Below are 17,930 nucleotides of genomic sequence, written 5' to 3'. Positions count from 1 at the left end.
TCTATGAATCTAGTTCAATAGTGTTTACAATATTCAATATTCAAGAAAATGAAGGTCATTGCTTTTGATACAACGTCTGCCATTATTATGCCATATATTATCCTTACATTGATGATAAAAGTGGTCCCAATATAACGGTGACAATACTACATACATATATTATCCTTACATTAATGAAAAAGTGGCCTGAAAATATTGTGCCAATTATGTATGTCATTTATCTGCAATTATTTGTCGCACAATTACCATCCACCAAAGTGTGTTATTGTAACAAGGAAAGAAGAGAGTGAAGCACATTAAGAGGTGGCCCTCCCAGACACATACACTTGGAACGGTCCCATTGCACAGTTTAGTCCATATTCCAGCTGTGAGGACTAGGGTTGTAAGAAAATATCGTTTAGGCGATATATCGCGATACTTCGTTCCGCGATACTGTATCGATATTAAAAAGTATGATATGGATATTTTTAGGCATTTATCATGGACTGTATATGGTATTTATTCAAGTGCAGACACTGCAAAGGTTCATTTTCTGATTTTAATTTAAACCTCCGATCGTTAGGTGGCAGCACTTACGTAGTCAATTAGGCAAGGACGTTGAATGAGATTCACGAGTGAAACGTCCTCACACATTAACACAGTTCAACAGCGGCCCCTGCGGCGTACAAGGCTGAAGTGTGGACACATTTTGGATTTCTACACAAAGTAGGGTGTGCAGAAATTGACAAAACCCAATGCCGTTTCTAAAATGTGTCGTGCCCGAATGAAGTATTCGGGAAACACAAAAAATCTGCGAGTCCAGTTAGCGAGACACATATGTGCCCTGTGATTGGCTGGCCACCAGTCCAGGGTGTACCCCGCCTCTCGCCCGAAGACAGCTGGGATAGGCTCCAGTACTGCCCGCGACCCTCGTGAGGAAAAGCGGTAGAAAATGAATGAATGAAATTGATATCACTATTTTGTTAAATAATGGTTATTTTATGGCATCCTAAAAGGACTCTTTACTGATGTTAGTTACTTTGTTCCACAAAAATACTGTTCTGATGGTGGAAAAGTCAGGGACTCTATACTCTGCATTTTTTCACAGCTAATAGAATGTGAACATTTGAGCAGGATCTTGAGACACAATTAAATTTATTTGTTTTTTATGGGTTTTTTGGTAAATTTAAAGCTGGATGTTAAAGCTTTATTTATCCAAATGCTACACTTTAAGTTTTTCCATAGGAAAGTTTGTGATACAGCATAACACAATGTTTTAATCGAACAAAAATGTGTTTAGTAAGTGCATATTGCTGGTGTAATTCATTTTTTCCAGGAAATAATCTTTAACTACAAGAAAAACAAAAAAAAATATCGCCTTGTTAACAGTATCGTGATATATCATATTGTGAGTCTAGTATCGCAATACGTATCGTATCGCCATATTCTTGCCAATACACACCCCTAGTGAGGACATAGAGGTGCATAAAGCCGTCCAACCTAATCAAACACCTTTGGGATGAAGCGCAACACAAACTGTGAGACATTTGAATTGAAAAATGAGCATAACTTTGGCAAGGCTATTGCGTTTTATGCGGTGGAAGCTGGAGGTGAGTTGGAAGTAAGATTGCACTCATTAGACACAGGACTCACTCATTTATGTAAATAGTCAGTTCTGAGAAGCCTCAAGGACACTCATGCGCGCAGTGGCCGAACCCGTAATTATGCCTATTATCTTTTGGTGCGGGGCTAGCATTAGTGTGAATGGTTTGCAGTGATGGAGCCGCATTGTGTGCGTGTCGTATCATGGCACAGTAATTAGTGAAGAGCCATGTAAAATTGTTAGTTGTGTCGCTTGTCTGTCACAACACCCACAGTGTCAGTGACCGCTCTGATAGCATCATCCACAGCTCCGAGGCATTTCTGAACGAGATAAATCAGCGCAGACGTGATTGTGCTTGAGTCTCACTCGTCATTATTTGGAATAATGATCATGACGGCGATTGTCATCTTTTCCTTTTTTTTTAACTCGGCACAAAAATAAGGAAGAAAAATGGAGAAACACGGTGAGGAGATAAAGACAGTCTATAATGGCATGTCTAGAGGGGTGCAATTTAAAAGGAGATTTACAGGATGACATTGAATTAACTAGCTTACGTTCCTCAGGCAGCCATGTTCAATGCTAAGCCCCCGGAGCAAAACTGCAATCAGCTTTTATTCTCCAGTGTAGACTAAAGAAGAGTCAAAAAGAGCCTGAGGATCTCGGGCTGATGGGAAACTTAGAAGTCTCCGTGCAGTTATGTGCCCGACGCTGCTTTGGCCTACTTTGTACGTGATCACTCTAATGTGGCAACGCCGAGCCGGAGCGCCACAATCACCTCCCAAAATTGCATCATGCTTTATCTAATCTCGGGATTGCAGCAAGGAGATGCGCTCACGCACTCGGCACACTCGTCTCCGTCCGACCAAGGTTGCGGAGGTCAAGTAGTATCAAAGTAGACACGGCCGACGCAATATCACATGTGTAATTTTACAGTCTGGTGTGATCGAGTTGGAGAGCTTTAGGCATCGGAAATTCTGCTTTCCCAACGCCTGTAGAGTTTGGGCCGACAACAAGTTCCACAGATATCCAAGTGTACCTTAAGCCAAGTGTGTAACTGTGTGTACTTGTCGTGCCATTGACATCCGTGGGATCTGTGACCGCGTCCGACGTCCAACAAGAGTTGTGCTCCTGCTCGGAGAGGGTCGGAGACCAAAGCAAATTAGCAACACTCTCATTAGCATTTGTGTCAGTGAGTGTGTCAGCTGTTCATAGTTCAAAAAGCAAACCAGATGATGAACTCTAGAACCCTTACATGCATCAGAACACACATTTACACAAATACACAAACTATTTGAACATCAACTGTAATCACGACGTTCATTGTTGTAGCGCCGTGATTTGACGTCAGCATTTGATACCGTGACGTAATAGTATAAGTGGAGGCTGCAGGCACGTGGGGAAAGGACTCCTGTCAGATATACGTATAGCCTCCATGGGTGGGCTACATACATATGTTCCTTGTGGGGTTCCGGGGTACACCCTGGACTGGTGGCCAGCCAATCAAAGGGCACATATAGACAAACAACCATTCACACTCACATTCATACCTATGGACAATTTGGAGTGGCCAATTAACGTAGCATGTCCACCCACACCGACGGTAGATGCTAATAACTTCGGTCTTGTCCAGAGAGCCATCTGCCAGGGTTCTGAAGCTAAACTTACCATTCAAAATACCCTTTTCTTTCACCAGTTCTGCCCGATATTTAACCCTTTAACTTTGACATCCCTCATGCATGCGCTTTAGATAGACAGAAAAAAAAGCACTGCACGGGGAGAACATGCAAAGTCCATCAAATGATCCCCGAACGGAGATACAAACCCAGATCTTCCAGATCTCCAGACTGTGTGGCCAATATGCTCACCACTAGGCCACCGTGCCAGTACAAAGAGCTGTCCATTGAACATGTTGGCCACTGCAGCCCTTAGCTCAACACGCTCACAGCAAAGGCGAGGGCCCGCGACTTACAGTTGTGAGGTCAGAGAAGAGCTACACATATGAGGTCAAATGAGGAAAGAGGAGAGGACAGCTTCAAAAGGATGAGGAGGAGCAGATGTCAGAAAGGGAGCGAGGGCGAGGAAGAAAAAGGAGCTAAATGGAGGTAGGTGCAGGAATAAGGTTGGCACGCACGGTGGTTAAGTGGTTTGCTGCTCTGCCTTTACCGTACGGATGCTCAGGGCAAACACATCCCAAGATGACGTAGGGTATTATTCCGTTGCATTACTGAAGCGACATCATGCAAATGAGATATGCAAACTTAATAATGACAATGAGATCCAAGGAGCAATTAAGTGGAGTGGAGGTGGAGGATTTCTTGTTTTTTCTTCATCAAATATCTATTTTAAAAATCAAAAGCAGCCAACTCTTAATCCTTCAAGCTGTCACTCATCACGTTTTATCTAAAAATGCTCTGCTTTTTCTTATTTTATATTTCCAGCTCCTTTGTCACACATCAAGGTGCCCAAGTGACTCATGGTGAAATCATTATTTATATGTTTAGCGTGCACCCTCCTCCCCCCAAAAATATGCCTGTCAAGTGTTTTGTAAGCTTATTAAAAATGAAAGAAAAAAACATAAACGTTGACAAAAGACATATGGCTAGCTTGTCTACGTTGCTGTGGAAAGTAATTCCCTTGTGTGGCTGTTAGACACGATCCATTCAGACACTCCACCACAATATTAGCCAGCGGCCCCCACTGGACCAGATCAGCATTCCTCAAATATCCTGGAAAACAAACAACAAAATACCATAAACATCTTTAGCAGGCCATTTGCTTTGACGATGCTATTTCTGAATATTGAATATTATTGTTTTGTTTTTTTTAATCTGCACTGTGCAACTGCGGGATAATAAAAAAAAGACGTGCGGGTCTTTCTTGTTCATTGTGCATTCAGATGCTTTGTTTGGTGAGTGTCAGTCAGAGTAATTCATCATTTTTTAAATGACTGTCACAACAGATTACACTGCTCTTACCATCTTTCAATGTGACACGCCTGGAATTTTAATGAATCAATCTTTACAAGACAAATGTAACAATTAAGGAAGCCATGTTTGGTATGTTCCAGCCCACATCTGAGAAGAAGATACACATCTCAGACCGCCTCAAAGCGGCGGCTTGTCTTGCATGTTCAGCGTTTCAATATGTACTGGACACGATCAAATATACAATGCATAAGGGAATTATGACGTATAGTTTAACGCATTTGCCAGGGGGAGTAGAAAGTTTCATGTGATTTGGGAGTCAGTCTAGATTTTACTTCTCTTGGGCGCCCTATTAGGTAGGTGGCATTCAGCTCCATCCAATGTAGGCAGGAGTAGTGGTTCAGCGAACACAATTGCCAGTTAAAGCTGGGGTGTCCAAGCCTTGTCCTGCGAGGGCCGCGTGAAAAATGAAAGGATGCAACTTTGCCACGTTGGTATTTTGCAAAGCAGCTATCAAAGTTAGCACCATGATAACCTGGGATGGGTACCAAATGTGGTACCGAATTCTATGAGTACGATCGTTTAGGTACCGAAAACGTACCATGTTTTGGTACCTTAACGCATCTTTGTGACTGTGAGGGAGTGGGGGAGTGGCCGAGACGCCCGGTTGCAGTCGGCACCGACTCAGGTTAGTGACCATCAACAACCAAAATTTATACTGAAATTAATTTCAGAAAAAAAGACCTCTTCGTGAGAAAGTGTTCAGGGCATGACCGACCAGTAGGTCCTCTGGAAAGACCCAGGACACGTTGGAGAGACCATGTCTCTCAACTGACCTGGGAGGAGGTGGACCAAGTGGCCAGGGAGGGTTTTTTTTATTGTCATTTAGACAGTGTTACCTTGGCATACGAGTGTTCCGACTAATGGGTATTTTTGATACGCGAGCATCTCTTGACTGATATTTTGCTTTGAACTGCAGGCTAAAATTTGGGTTATGAGCTACTAGTTATTGACAAGCATATCTGAGGACAGCTATTTGGGGGGGCTTGTGTCAATGTGACAAAGGCCAGCTTTGTGGAAAGAAGTATGTTATGTGTATGTTTTTGGAAAGCTATTATTTGTCCAAATATTCTGCCTTCCAAAAAAAGTAGAAAAAAACCCCAAAAGAAAATCGGTCACCCCTTTGGGATTAAAAAAAATGATGTATTATTTAATCATACTGATAAAAAAAACACACACACATTTAGCAAAAGCATTTCCATGCCTGAGTTGACGTTTGCCTTTTTATGATCTGCATTTTCCCTTTCTTCCACAATATGACTGATATGAAGCGACTGGGGCGGCACGGCGGTCTAGTGGTTAGCGCGCAGACCTCACAGCTAGGAGACCAGGGTTCAATTCCACCCTCGGCCATCTCTGTGTGGAGTTTGCATGTTCTCCCCATGCATGCGTGGGTTTTCTCCAGGCGTGGGTTTTCCTCCCACATTCCAAAAACATGCTAGGTTAATTGGCCACACATTGTCCATAGGTATGAATGTGAGTGTGAATGGTTGTTTGTCAATATGTGCCCTGTGATTGGCTGGCGACCAGTCCAGGGTGTACCCCGCCACAGCTGGGATAGGCTCCAGCACCCCCGCAACCCTGGTGAGGAAAAGCGGTAGAAAATGAATGAATGAATGAAGTGACTGCAATCCAAAATAATGTTGATATACTTCACGGTCAGCATATTTCATGATGTCATAACAGAAACCGATGACAGTACCTCTGCACATTAGCGGTTAACTTTCCTGGCAGAGGCTCACATTTCAAACTGCCGACAAAAATTGTCAAATTGCAAAAAAGAATGAAATGCAATCCAACACAACGTTATCCCACGGAGATCGGCCTCACGTTTAAATATGCGCTCTTCAGCGCTAATACCAATAGCATTGTGCAAGCAAACCAAACATTCCACCGCTGTTGGCGTAGGCAAATAAAACAGCAGCTTTAATTGGGAAGAAACCACAGCACACACAATGTGTTTGTCTTGGATTTACTAAGCCTGCAAATGCAAATGAGCACATCCCCTGACATGATGATGCTCAAGGAGTACACTCATTCATCTCTGAAAGCAGTATTTTTACTTTTACAATGTTATGATTGAAGCGTAATCATGAGTGATGTAACCAAGGCCGTGATGCTTTTTGAACCTTAACTATGACGTTAAAGACAAATTCAGCTCATGTGGTCTCTGTGCCGTTGTTCATCCTACAACGCTCAACATCAATGCTGATGTATGATTGATCCATTTGGAATGAAATTATCTAATAAAACAGGGTCTATTCTATACTACAGTGGTGCCTTGGTCAGCGTCATCAATCCCTTCCAGAAGGTCCAACTCAAACCAAATCAGACTCTAACCAAAGCAAATGTTCCCATGAAAAATAATGTAAACCCAATTATTCCGTCCCAGTCCAATCCAATCGCTGTTTGTTTAAAAAACAGATATGGTGCATGTCTAATTTATAATCCTGTGATATTGCAAATGTTGACCCAAAATTGGAGGAAAACTCAAACATCAAATTAGCACAAAGTTTTGGAGGGCGGAGGGAGCAAGCTGGGGTACTGTACCTAGGCCAGGGTGGTTGCAGCATGTTGTCAAACTATAATTTAACAAAAAAAACTAAAAAAAAAAGTAAATTAATGTTTTAATGAAGTAAAAAGTTGCATCCTTTCATTTTTTTACGATGTGGCACTCGCTGGGAAAAAGTTTGGACCCCCATGGTCTGGGCTGTGTGGTCTCGGAGCGTAACCCCACATTAGCGAGGATCTCCATTGTCTACTTACTCAAGCACTCGTCTTTTTAGGGGGACTGACTGCAAACACGTTTACGTCCCAAAAGTTGCAGCCCGACCCGACGGCAAGAGCCCGCTTTATTGTGTCATTCCTGGCTCCTGTTGACCGACCACGATAATCCCTGCAGATGCGGTTTACTGTGCAAACAGCATTCCAACAGCCACAGAAAAAAACAAGCAGCTGCTGAAATTTAAATGTTGCCTTAAGAGGCCTGTCATGTTGAGCCGAGAGCCTACCTTGACAGATGGGGTGCGCTGGCTGCATTGATGATGAGGGAGTTAGTTGAAATAGAGCAGTAAGACTTGTTGTGTGTGATGTATTCCTCTCAGATGATTTGTATCCCCAAAAGTGGCAAGAGCCTTCCTGGGACACACTCGGGGACCGATGTGAGGGCAGTTGAATAAAAGATGGCCGAAGTAATGTGGGTTTTGGTGTCACTGCTTTCCAAAAGGGACAGGCAAGTATAAGTCAGGCTAAGTAGTGACAAGACGTACAGTACATCAATAATTCCACAAAAAGAAGCTCAATGTGCTGATCAAGGCAGTGATGCTGTTAGAAACATGGCCCCCGACAGCAATCAATGAGGATAAGCAGTTGAAATTCCTAATTAGTCAAAAGGCTGACAAAAATAGGATAATAACCTGACCTCACATTAAACCTTTAGCATTTTGACTTGGGCAAAATAGAGAACAGTAATGGTGGAAGTTACATCATAACATATAACCATGGATGCCTAACAAACACAGTATACCCACCTGGGTTGTCTGAGTGTAAGTACAGTGGAACCTCAATTGGCATATGCAATACGTTAGCATGTTTTCAGTTAATGATGAAAATTTACATCAAAGTTTTGCCTTGGTTTAGGTAAATTTTCTGGTTGGCGTAGGCCCTGGATTGCGTGTTTTTTCGATTAACAACAAAAATTTACACCAAAGCTTTTGCCTCAGTTTGCATATATTTTTCAGTCCGTTTAGCATACAATGTGTCGTGGAACCTTAGTTAGCATACACACTGGGCATCGTGTTTTTTGAGTTAGTGACAAAAATTTACACCAAGGTTTTGCCTCGGTTTGCATACATTTTTTGGTCCGGTGAGCACGCAATGTGGTGTGGTACCTTGGTTAGTGTACGCCCTGGTTAGGGTGTTTTTCAGTTAACAACAAAAATTTGGAACAAAGTTTTGCGTACATTTTCTGGTTATTGTACAATATGGTATGAAACCTTGGTTAGTGTACGCAATGGTTAGGTTGTTGTTCAGTTAACAACAAAAATTTGCGATTTGCAAAGTTTTGCGTACATTTTCCAGTTATTGTAAAATATGTCATGAAACCTCGGTTAGCATACGCCCTGTTTAGCATGTTTTTAGGTTAAGAACAAAAATGTACTGCAATGTTTTGCCTTAGTTTGCATACATTTTCTGGTTATTGCACAATATGGCATGAAACCTTTTTTAGCGTACGCCCTGGTTAGCATGCTTTTCGGATAACACTGAAAACTTACACCAAAGTTTTGCCTAGGTTTGCATACATTTTCCTCGCAACCATTTTAGTATTCAAAAAAATCTTCAAAATACCTTCCGATTTCAGCTGTTCAAATTGCTGGCACTCATTGGCTTTCTGGCGGGTTCTTTCGCAGTAAAGAACGGCCGGACAGTGATTCAGCAGTGCAAATGGTGCTTTGCGAAAAGATACCGTACAGAGAAAACAAATATTGTATAAAAATCGAGACAAAATGTTGCAGAAATGTTTTGATGACCACCAAATCACACAAAATATGGGGGGGTAAGAAAACTAGAGTTTGACTATATTTCCGAATCAGTGAAAGGTATAGTTAATATCATCTTTGGTCTGGGAAACGACAAACTCAGAAGGGCGCTGCTATAACGTGCCGATAAAAGGAACAAATACTATGTTGTGACGATATAAAAATGCCCAATAATAGCATTAGAGTAAAAATACCCAGTGAAGAGTGAGTTATTTTTGCTTGAACAAAGAGAAAGAAGCTGTGAAAGTTTGAAGAAGATTGATTAGGACCAGTCAGACAGGAGCAGGTACTTCGGCTGTCCATCTCCTGTTGGTTGGCTTCCTTAAAGCTATACAAGTCCCACTAAAGCAATGTAATTAAAGCAGTCTGGACGATCTGCCAGGCAGCTTTCATTATTTATGTCACTGCTCCCGTTATGGGCCGCATATACACTACATGCGCAGAATTTCTCATGCCGCTCAGATTCCCGCGGCCCATAAAATGTAGAGCATCGGGCCATCTCATTTGTTGTAGGCGTTGGACTGAAATACGACATCGTGCAAAGCTACTCTCGCTTGTCGCGGGTGTAACTGCAGAAAAATTACTTCTTTGCAGGATAAAAAAAGATGATTCTGACGTTGGGTACTGTATGTAAGCTCTTATGATGCCGTCCCTCTTAACAGGTGCACTAAGTGTGTTTGTTAAGTTGCCATCGCTATAGCTGACATACCAATCATTCAAGCCCCCCTGAATTACACTCGGCAAATCCCAGGCTGCCGCTCTAATATAATCATCTATAACGCATTTCACCCCTAATTAGAAGAAATTGATTTTGCTAAGCAGATCAGAGGTAATATTGTAAAAGTGTCTGCTTGTCTCTGGGAGGGATATTTCTTTATTTTTAACAAGATATGGGACCCTGTGTTCCGCTTCAATTATTGTGCAGTTAACGCACTTTTCAGGTCGCGAGTGTAAATGTGCTCGAGCGTTACACTCCTCCTCTACTCGCTGACAAAATCTGCACAACCGGGGAGCCAGGATTCATTTGCAGTCTTTACTCCAGAGTCAACAAAAGAGCACCCAGACATACTGCATCTATCGGCAAAATGGAGATACGCTGTGACAGCATGACAAATCTTACAGCAAAGTTGAACAAATCATTGATTAATTGATATTCAATTGTGTATGCTACCTCCTGGTGCAATGGTCTTCAATGACAGAGAATTAGGGATGTCAGACCGACATGATGGGCTGATACAGTGGAACCTTGGTTAGCGTCCGCCCCGGTTAGCGTCCGCCCCGGTTAGCGTCCGCCCCGGTTAGCCCCTTTTTCAGTTCAGGTCAAATGTAGGCCACACAGTTGCCTTGGTTTGCAAACATTATCCAGTTTTAGCCCAGTATGGTGTGTACTAGGATTCTGATCTCTTTTAATCACAATACACCCTTGTCCTAAAATATGCGTTGCTTCTTCTTTCTCCCTTTGGACATGTGGAACTGAGAATTGATGTGACGTCTATCATAACCCGTATGCAATTCAAATCCAATCAAATAATTACCAAAATTAAGGAAATCACTGCATGCTTAATTGACACTTTTTTGGTTAGAGTACCTTTTGGTTAAAGGAATGGATTAATGACGCTAACCGAGGCTCTGCTGTGTTGACAACACGGCGAAGCAATTTTCAGTGACACAAGGACTTGGGTCCTTTTGAGAGAAGAACTAAGGATTTGGAGCAAGCTTTTTACCATTAGTTTTGAGCAGGGGTGGGGCCACATAGGGTTAAAAAAATTGGCAGAGGGGCCGTTATATCGGTGGTCATCAAACAGAACAACATAATTATTCACAGTGTAACAAAACAAAAACAAACAAATCCACGGTAAGTTACCGCATCACATAACTACTACTACAACAACTAAGCGCTAAACTTACACTGTTATTTACAAGTGCCCACAAGGCATGCTGGGTAGTAACAACAATAACTATGTATGATAAAACATTGGACATCAAGAGCATGTCAACATTCCTCTTTGTTTACTTCCCCGCCGCCTTCTCAACATATTCTCCAATCAAGCAAAAATGCGACAAACATTTTTGGGAGAAAGAATACCAGCTACCCAGCATGCCTTGCGGCAGGAATAGATGGGTGTGACTCATGTGTGCCGTGAAAGCACTTCAAGTCATGTTGCTGGTTATTGCTGTGGTGTTAAAGATTTAAAAAAGGAAAGGGCCGAATTAAGGCTCTTGGCAGACCGGATGTGGCCCGTGGGCCACAGTTTGCCCACCCCTGCCTTTGCCAAAGCACTTGGCTGATTAGAGCAGTGTTTTTCAATCTTTTTTGAGCCACGGCACGTTTTTTACGTTGGAAAAAGTTTGCGGCACACCAATAACCAACATTATTTGCTTCTTTCAGTTTTTTCCTGATTACGGACTCGCCACAGCAGATCCTTTCGATCCGCATACTAATTTAACCAACAATTTTACAACATGTCACCACTACCTCTCACATGCATCACTAAGTCTATTAGAGGAACGAGGCAATCAGCTAGTGTTGCCACACGGACGAATATTACATTGCCAGTCTTTACACCAATGACACGCGACAATGACATAATATTTGCAGAAAATTATGAATACATGTTAATTAAAAAAAAGTGATATTGAATAATTCCTCACGGCACACCTGACGATTTCTCGCGGCACACAACAGTTGTTGAAAATCACTGGATTAGAGAAATGTACCAGAGCGAAAGAGTAGTTGTTAAAAGACAAAATCAGCATCAACAACAGGTGAGCGTGTATTATCTTTCTCAAGTCATTCAAACAGCCTTGTGAGCTTGACTGGGCGGATCACAGGTGAGCCTCATGAGGACTACCTCAGTGATTAGTGTGCCTGGAGGGTTAAATCATCCAGCTCAACTGCTCAAACAATAATTGTATTTTTGTTCATCTCCCTCTGCCAGCGACGTACAGTGACAGGGCATCCCGGGCATCACTTACTCTTGCTTATCTCAGAGACGCTTGTTATGCGATATTGTTCAAAACAGGTTACACAAGATGGTCACCATGGCGTTTGCACTGGTGCTTCTCCACCTTCGCTGTGCTCACAGATAATGGGTCAGGTCAAGCTACTCTGTTGCTTTTCTCCTCCTTGGTCGTGACTCGACTGAGAGCTGGGTCATTCTAACCTCTATTTTCTCTGACTTAACATCTTCACACAGAAATTGAAACGTCCAAAATCCCCATGACAGAGGCTGCACCATTAATTCAGCATACAAGCGAGGCGTGCTGATAAAAAGATCCTGGAGCATCGATGGCTGACAGACTCCAGTGGTCACATGGGACGGAGACACAACATCTGAAACTATTCTGAGGCTGCGTTCACACGGCAGGTTATGATGCCTGATCCTTGATGCATTACCAAAACTAGATGATGAATGTCAGTCGAAAAACACTGCTAACTTTTTACAGCGGCGAAACCCCTTCAGACATCTGACCTGAAGCAATGTCCGCCTCACTCCTGGACACTTACGACACATAAACCTTTTCACCTTATATAACTTGAAATATTAAGTAAATAAATACCTCATTCTTTCCTTGGTCGGGTCAGGTCACGGGACTGTTAGCAACTGAGAGAAAACGCTAGCCCACTTATCCTCCACTCCTGTCTCCTTCTCAATCATCTGCGTATTTGGTGACCCTGCACATGAGCAGTATGTCGACCGACAAAGGCGACAGCAGCGCGGTCGTACGGGCGCCGCTCAATGCTAGCGATGCACAGGAAACACCCGTGGTTTCTACATAACGAAGCCCAGTTTGCAGGAACGCCATGACGGATCATTATTGTGCTTTTCAAGACGGTAACCAGGGAGTGACGTGGACGTGGGAAATTACGAGCCGAGTGGCATTGGATTCATGACCACATACGAAAAAGACCTGGCTTGCATTTGAAAACATGGGAATCAAATACCGGTAACACATGGACACAAACACGAACGTAGCCTAAAGAATGGTTACGTTCGGTCCCTGCCTGTGAATCCCAAACTGGGATGAATAATTATTTGATTAGACATGAACAAAAATGTATTTTTACCATTTTATCAGATGTTGATGATATCACTTCGTACTTCGGTACAAGGTACATTATCAAAAAAAAAAAAAAAAACTTAAACTGTATTATGGAAAGCAGGAAGAGAACAAATGTAACAGTTACTGACTGTAAAAGTACCAAATGGAGGGGTAGGATTTAATAAGCTTTGCTTCTTCCTACTCCTTTTGGACATGTAGAACTGGGAACTGATTATGTGATGCATTCAATTGTAATCTGATGCATGTTCAAATGAAAACCATTACCATTACCATTATCATTACCATATTCTGTCTCCCTCTGTTCAAATAAACCAACCATAAATTCTGGACTGTTCCAGTCTTTGGGAGTATCAACTTCCAAACAAAAACAGCTGCGGATCAGATGATTCTTCCCCTCAGCCACACGGGAAGGTTCTCGATCCAATCCTGAGGATACATGGGAGTCCCACAAGTCATATGAGGAATCTTCCTCAGTCTTTGAAATCCCTGAGTCTTGTCATTGAGTGACCAGCCTGCAACTCCCGGAGATGTGACATTTCCGACAGCCATGACGAAGACAACCCAGAAGCATCAACAAGAGCCCTATTGCTGGCCTCCAAAATAAAAACATGCCGCTTTTGCTTAATAGAGAAGAATTGTGTGGCGTTCCATGACTCACCGTTGAAATGCCGTTTTAGCAAAGCTGTATGACACAAACATGTGATGATTGACAAACTAGAGTTGACTCCAAACAAGCAAATATCCGCTTTTATGTCACTTATCCAGTCACAGCAACCTGTAGAGTCCTGAAGGATCTCTTACAGAACCTCTTACACGGACGTCTCAATGTTTGAATTGCGGGGACAAAAAGCTCGTACCGAACTACTACTACTCCATCTCAGAGATCACCATATACTGTTTAACTGTTTATAGCATTGAACAATATGCTAATGTAATTTTTTTTTTTTCATAGCTCAAAAGCAAGTGGTGAAGACACGATATGCAAACTTAATGGTCTCGTATTTGTAATTATCTTATACATTGCTTGATTTTTTTTAAAAGCAAAGAGTAAATTATCAAAAATTACATTTATAGTTGATGATGCCACCCATGATGCCCAAAGCTCACAGCTCAGCCTCATCTCTGGACGTTCATCTGACGGATATTCACAGTATCCCCGTAATGCTGTATGTTTGTTTTCTTTTCCAAAGAACAACATTTAAGACAGGAATGAATGGAGCAATTGCAGAGAACCAGAGGCAAGATGGACGCCCACCTCGACTTCTGTCCTTTGCAGTGATCATTTCACTGATGACTCCTTCGAAGGAACATCTGTACAAGAAGCCTTTAGCTTGAAAATACCGAATAAACGCCTTCTGAAAAGGGATGCGGCACACAGGGACACAAAGACAAGAAAAACGACCGCTATGTCAAAGTATGTCATGTCTTCTAGATGTCGATTCCACTATAGCGACAAGGCTGCAACGCTTTATATGTGTTATATGGCAAACAGTCTTCATCTCTGTGTCTTAAGGCTTCAGTCCATGTTCTGCAAGTTCATCTCCAAATGTTTCTTACTTCTTTTCTCCTTGAAAACATTTTTTTTTATGCTTGACTGCCAAGTTGAATTTCATCAACTGCTATTTTGACTTCTGCGCTGCTCAACCTAACCAGCAACCAGCAACCGGTAACCAGCCCATGCCTACCAAGAACCCAATGAGCCACACAAACATGAACACAAATCGTGGAAATGAATGTGCGGTAAAATCAAAGCCATTGTGGATGTCAGCCATGTTTGTTTATGTTTGGATGTGAAGTTGTATTTCATTGACTCCAAATGCAACATTGAAAATGCAACACTAAATGCTTATGAGGCGGGCTAATGTCAGCGCTATCGATGCCCGACTTCTGGCAACACGACACACGCTTCAAAGCCCAGTTCCGACAACCAGGAAGTATTTCCTTATAGTGGTTTCCAAACTGGGACGTTTTCATACCGAGGTACACCTTGCCACCGGTGATCAAGCCACGCCTACCTGGCATGTCAGGGTATATTTCGTATGTTTGAGTTCTTGCGGCCACCGTTACACAGATAAGGGACTCAACTAAAGCAAGCGCTTTATGGGCATTCGGCACATAATAGCCTGCTGGGCAAGGAGCTAGCACAGTATATTTTTATACCGGCACATTTTTGTCTCGTAACAAGGCTCATTGGTCCTAAAATTGAAAATTTCCATTAAACCACACAGTAATGCAGCATCAGAGAGCAGATAAAGGGCCCATTTCATCTACGACTAAATCTATGATCTGTGCCTTGTTTTTAAAATTCATGGCCTACTTCAGTCCATAGACCAAGTAGTCAGCACGAGGGAAGATGCTGATGAAAATTTCAAGTGCTTGTCAAGTCGCTGAAGTGGTGTGTTTTGTACTTTGGAATGTACCTTACGTCGGCGTGGGAACGGGAATAAACTCTGACATCTGTTTTCTCGTCTGTGTAAATAATCGCGGTTAGTCAATCAATAATACAAGGGAGGTTATGTGGGAGCACACGCCGCACACTTCCCGCCTAAACAAACATTATTTAGCGGCACGCGTCATCCGTGTTGTCCTGCAGTCTATTTCTATTTCATTATCCAAAAGGACAATTACTCCGCTCACCACAATATTAGCTTTATTGGCTTGAACACCCCCGGGACGGAAGATGCTTGATTCAAAAGCGCGGTTGGTAATGATACACAAGTACCACACAGGCTTTCTATGTGTTCGCCCAGCTAACACTTCAAATATACCTTTTTTCATCCATGACCTGTCGGAACAGAGGTCTTGTTGTCTAGCATGAACCAAGCACTGAATATTAATGGACCCCCCCACCACCACCCCCCCTCCCGGATCATCAGCGTGTGTGCATTTAATTCCCTGTCTGCGTCTTGTAGGACACTGGCTTTGTGTGTCCAGATGAGTGTGATGTTTTTCACATGCAGGAAGAAGACATCATCGCCGAGTGATGTCTCTGACAGGCTGTGATTGACGTGATCGAGTCGTGCCTTCCGATTCACCAAAAGAAGCATTCCGCCTGCCCGGGAAGTGGAACGCAGCACGGACGGCACCATCACCTGATTGGCCGAGTTGCTGTGAAGACGGGACACTTTATCAACAGGCAAGGCCGAGCTGAGGCTCCCTGGGGGGTGCTATGTATGCGCTATGTGGCGACACAGTGATCGGCGTTCGATACCCGTCAGCACCCCCAACCCCCCAATAGTGACAGTGCGTCAAGATGGACAGCGTGCGCAATGTGCAAAGTCACCAGCAGAGCGGTGCGGATTGCGCACACATGAACATGCAAGATCGTCTGCAAAAGCAGGAGGTGCCGGAGCAACATATGGCTTACCTTCCAAACACGGAGCTCCGAGCCGTGGAAAAGTCCTCCGTGGTATCCTCGGCTGTTGGGAACTAGGCCATTTCTTTGCATGGAGGTGATTATTTCTCAGGAGGCTCACCTTCCCGGGTTCCGTCCGGCTCGCTTCCCCCCTCCGCCACCTCCACCCCAGAGAAAATGCACAGAAGCGCCTTCTTCCTCTCCTCCACCTCTTCCTCCTCTCATCCCCCACAACACGCCGCTCTGTTTACCGACGTGACACTTTTTAAATAATAACAATAATAATATTCAGCCGAGAGGATGGGGAGGAGGGGGGATCCGAACGGACACGCAGTGCGATAGCGTCAAAATTGCGCGCTGTTTGCAGCCAACGCAAGCTTCTGTCTGTCCTCTGTGGCCCGTTTGTCAATGCCGATCATGATCCGGAATATCTCCTCCGTGCCCCGGACCGACAGGGCCTTCAAAAAAGTCACATCAGTTTGGCTTCGTATGTGAAACAGACACCCCACCAAAAAAAATCTCCTTTTTTTTACGCGCTTGCGTGGAGGACTCGCGCTCGTTCTTTCTCTCCCCCCTTCTCCCTCGCTCTCTCTCTTTCTCTCTCTCTCTATCTCTCCTACTCGGTAAAGCACAGCAGCCCGACAAACAAGGCAGGGATGCTCATGGCTTTATAATGCTAGAATTAATGCACCTATAAGGACGCACTGATTGTTGCGCTGCGCCGAGGGAGCCTTCAATCCCCGCTGCTGTTTTCTCTCTCTCTCTCGCTCCCTCTCATAGGACACTGCTTCAATATTTCAAGCTCGTTGTCATGACGAGGAGGTCCGACGCATAACTCAGTGACACTCTGCTGACGTCATCATGAGGAAAACCAAAGTCATCATCTCAAACAGGCTGGGGGGGCTGCACTCTATAGGTTGCCTGGAGATTTAAAAGAGAGACGAGCACTCAGGCTCCATTTGTTTCCCTCCACTCTGACGGAATAATAATGAGCAATCAAAGAGCGCGACGTGAGGCTGGCGTCTTCTTAGACCGGGAGGGGGGGTGTCCCCGGCTCCCGGGGGCCGTTTGTGTGTTTATTGGCTCCCGGCATATTTGATAAATAAACACAAATACAAATAAACAGCAGACATCAGAAGCATTTTTTCAAGAATAAAGTCAAAATATTAAGTGAAAAATGTTGCAATCTAAGAAGAAAGGAGAACAATGACGTGATGCGAGAAATATAATTCATATTTTAGTATTCTGTTCAAGTCTGAATATCATGAGAAACAAAGCAAACAAAAAATAACGTTGGAAAGTTATATAAGTTGTAATGTTCAGAGACTAAATATATATATAAAATGTATATAATATAATATAATATAATATAATATAATATAATATAATATAATATAATCTAGGAA

At 43.2% G+C, this 17,930-nt stretch overlaps 1 protein-coding gene across 1 annotated transcript in view; it reads right to left on the bottom strand.

Moving 5' to 3' along the window:
• Positions 1-17,315, bottom strand: part of LOC131131892 (neuroligin-2-like) — an 86,497-nt gene extending 69,182 nt beyond the window's left edge. The window contains exon 1 of the mRNA XM_058076905.1: positions 16,537-17,315. The gene's annotated coding sequence lies outside the window, so the exon portion shown is untranslated. The remainder of the gene's footprint in view (positions 1-16,536) is intronic.
• Between the last annotated feature and the right edge of the window lie 615 nt (positions 17,316-17,930).

The sequence above is a fragment of the Doryrhamphus excisus genome, chromosome 7 (assembly GCF_030265055.1).
Source record: "Doryrhamphus excisus isolate RoL2022-K1 chromosome 7, RoL_Dexc_1.0, whole genome shotgun sequence".
NCBI classification, from domain to species: Eukaryota; Metazoa; Chordata; class Actinopteri; order Syngnathiformes; family Syngnathidae; genus Doryrhamphus; species Doryrhamphus excisus.
The sequence above is the reverse complement of the archived record's forward strand: the minus strand, read 5'-3'. Positions and strand labels throughout refer to the sequence as shown.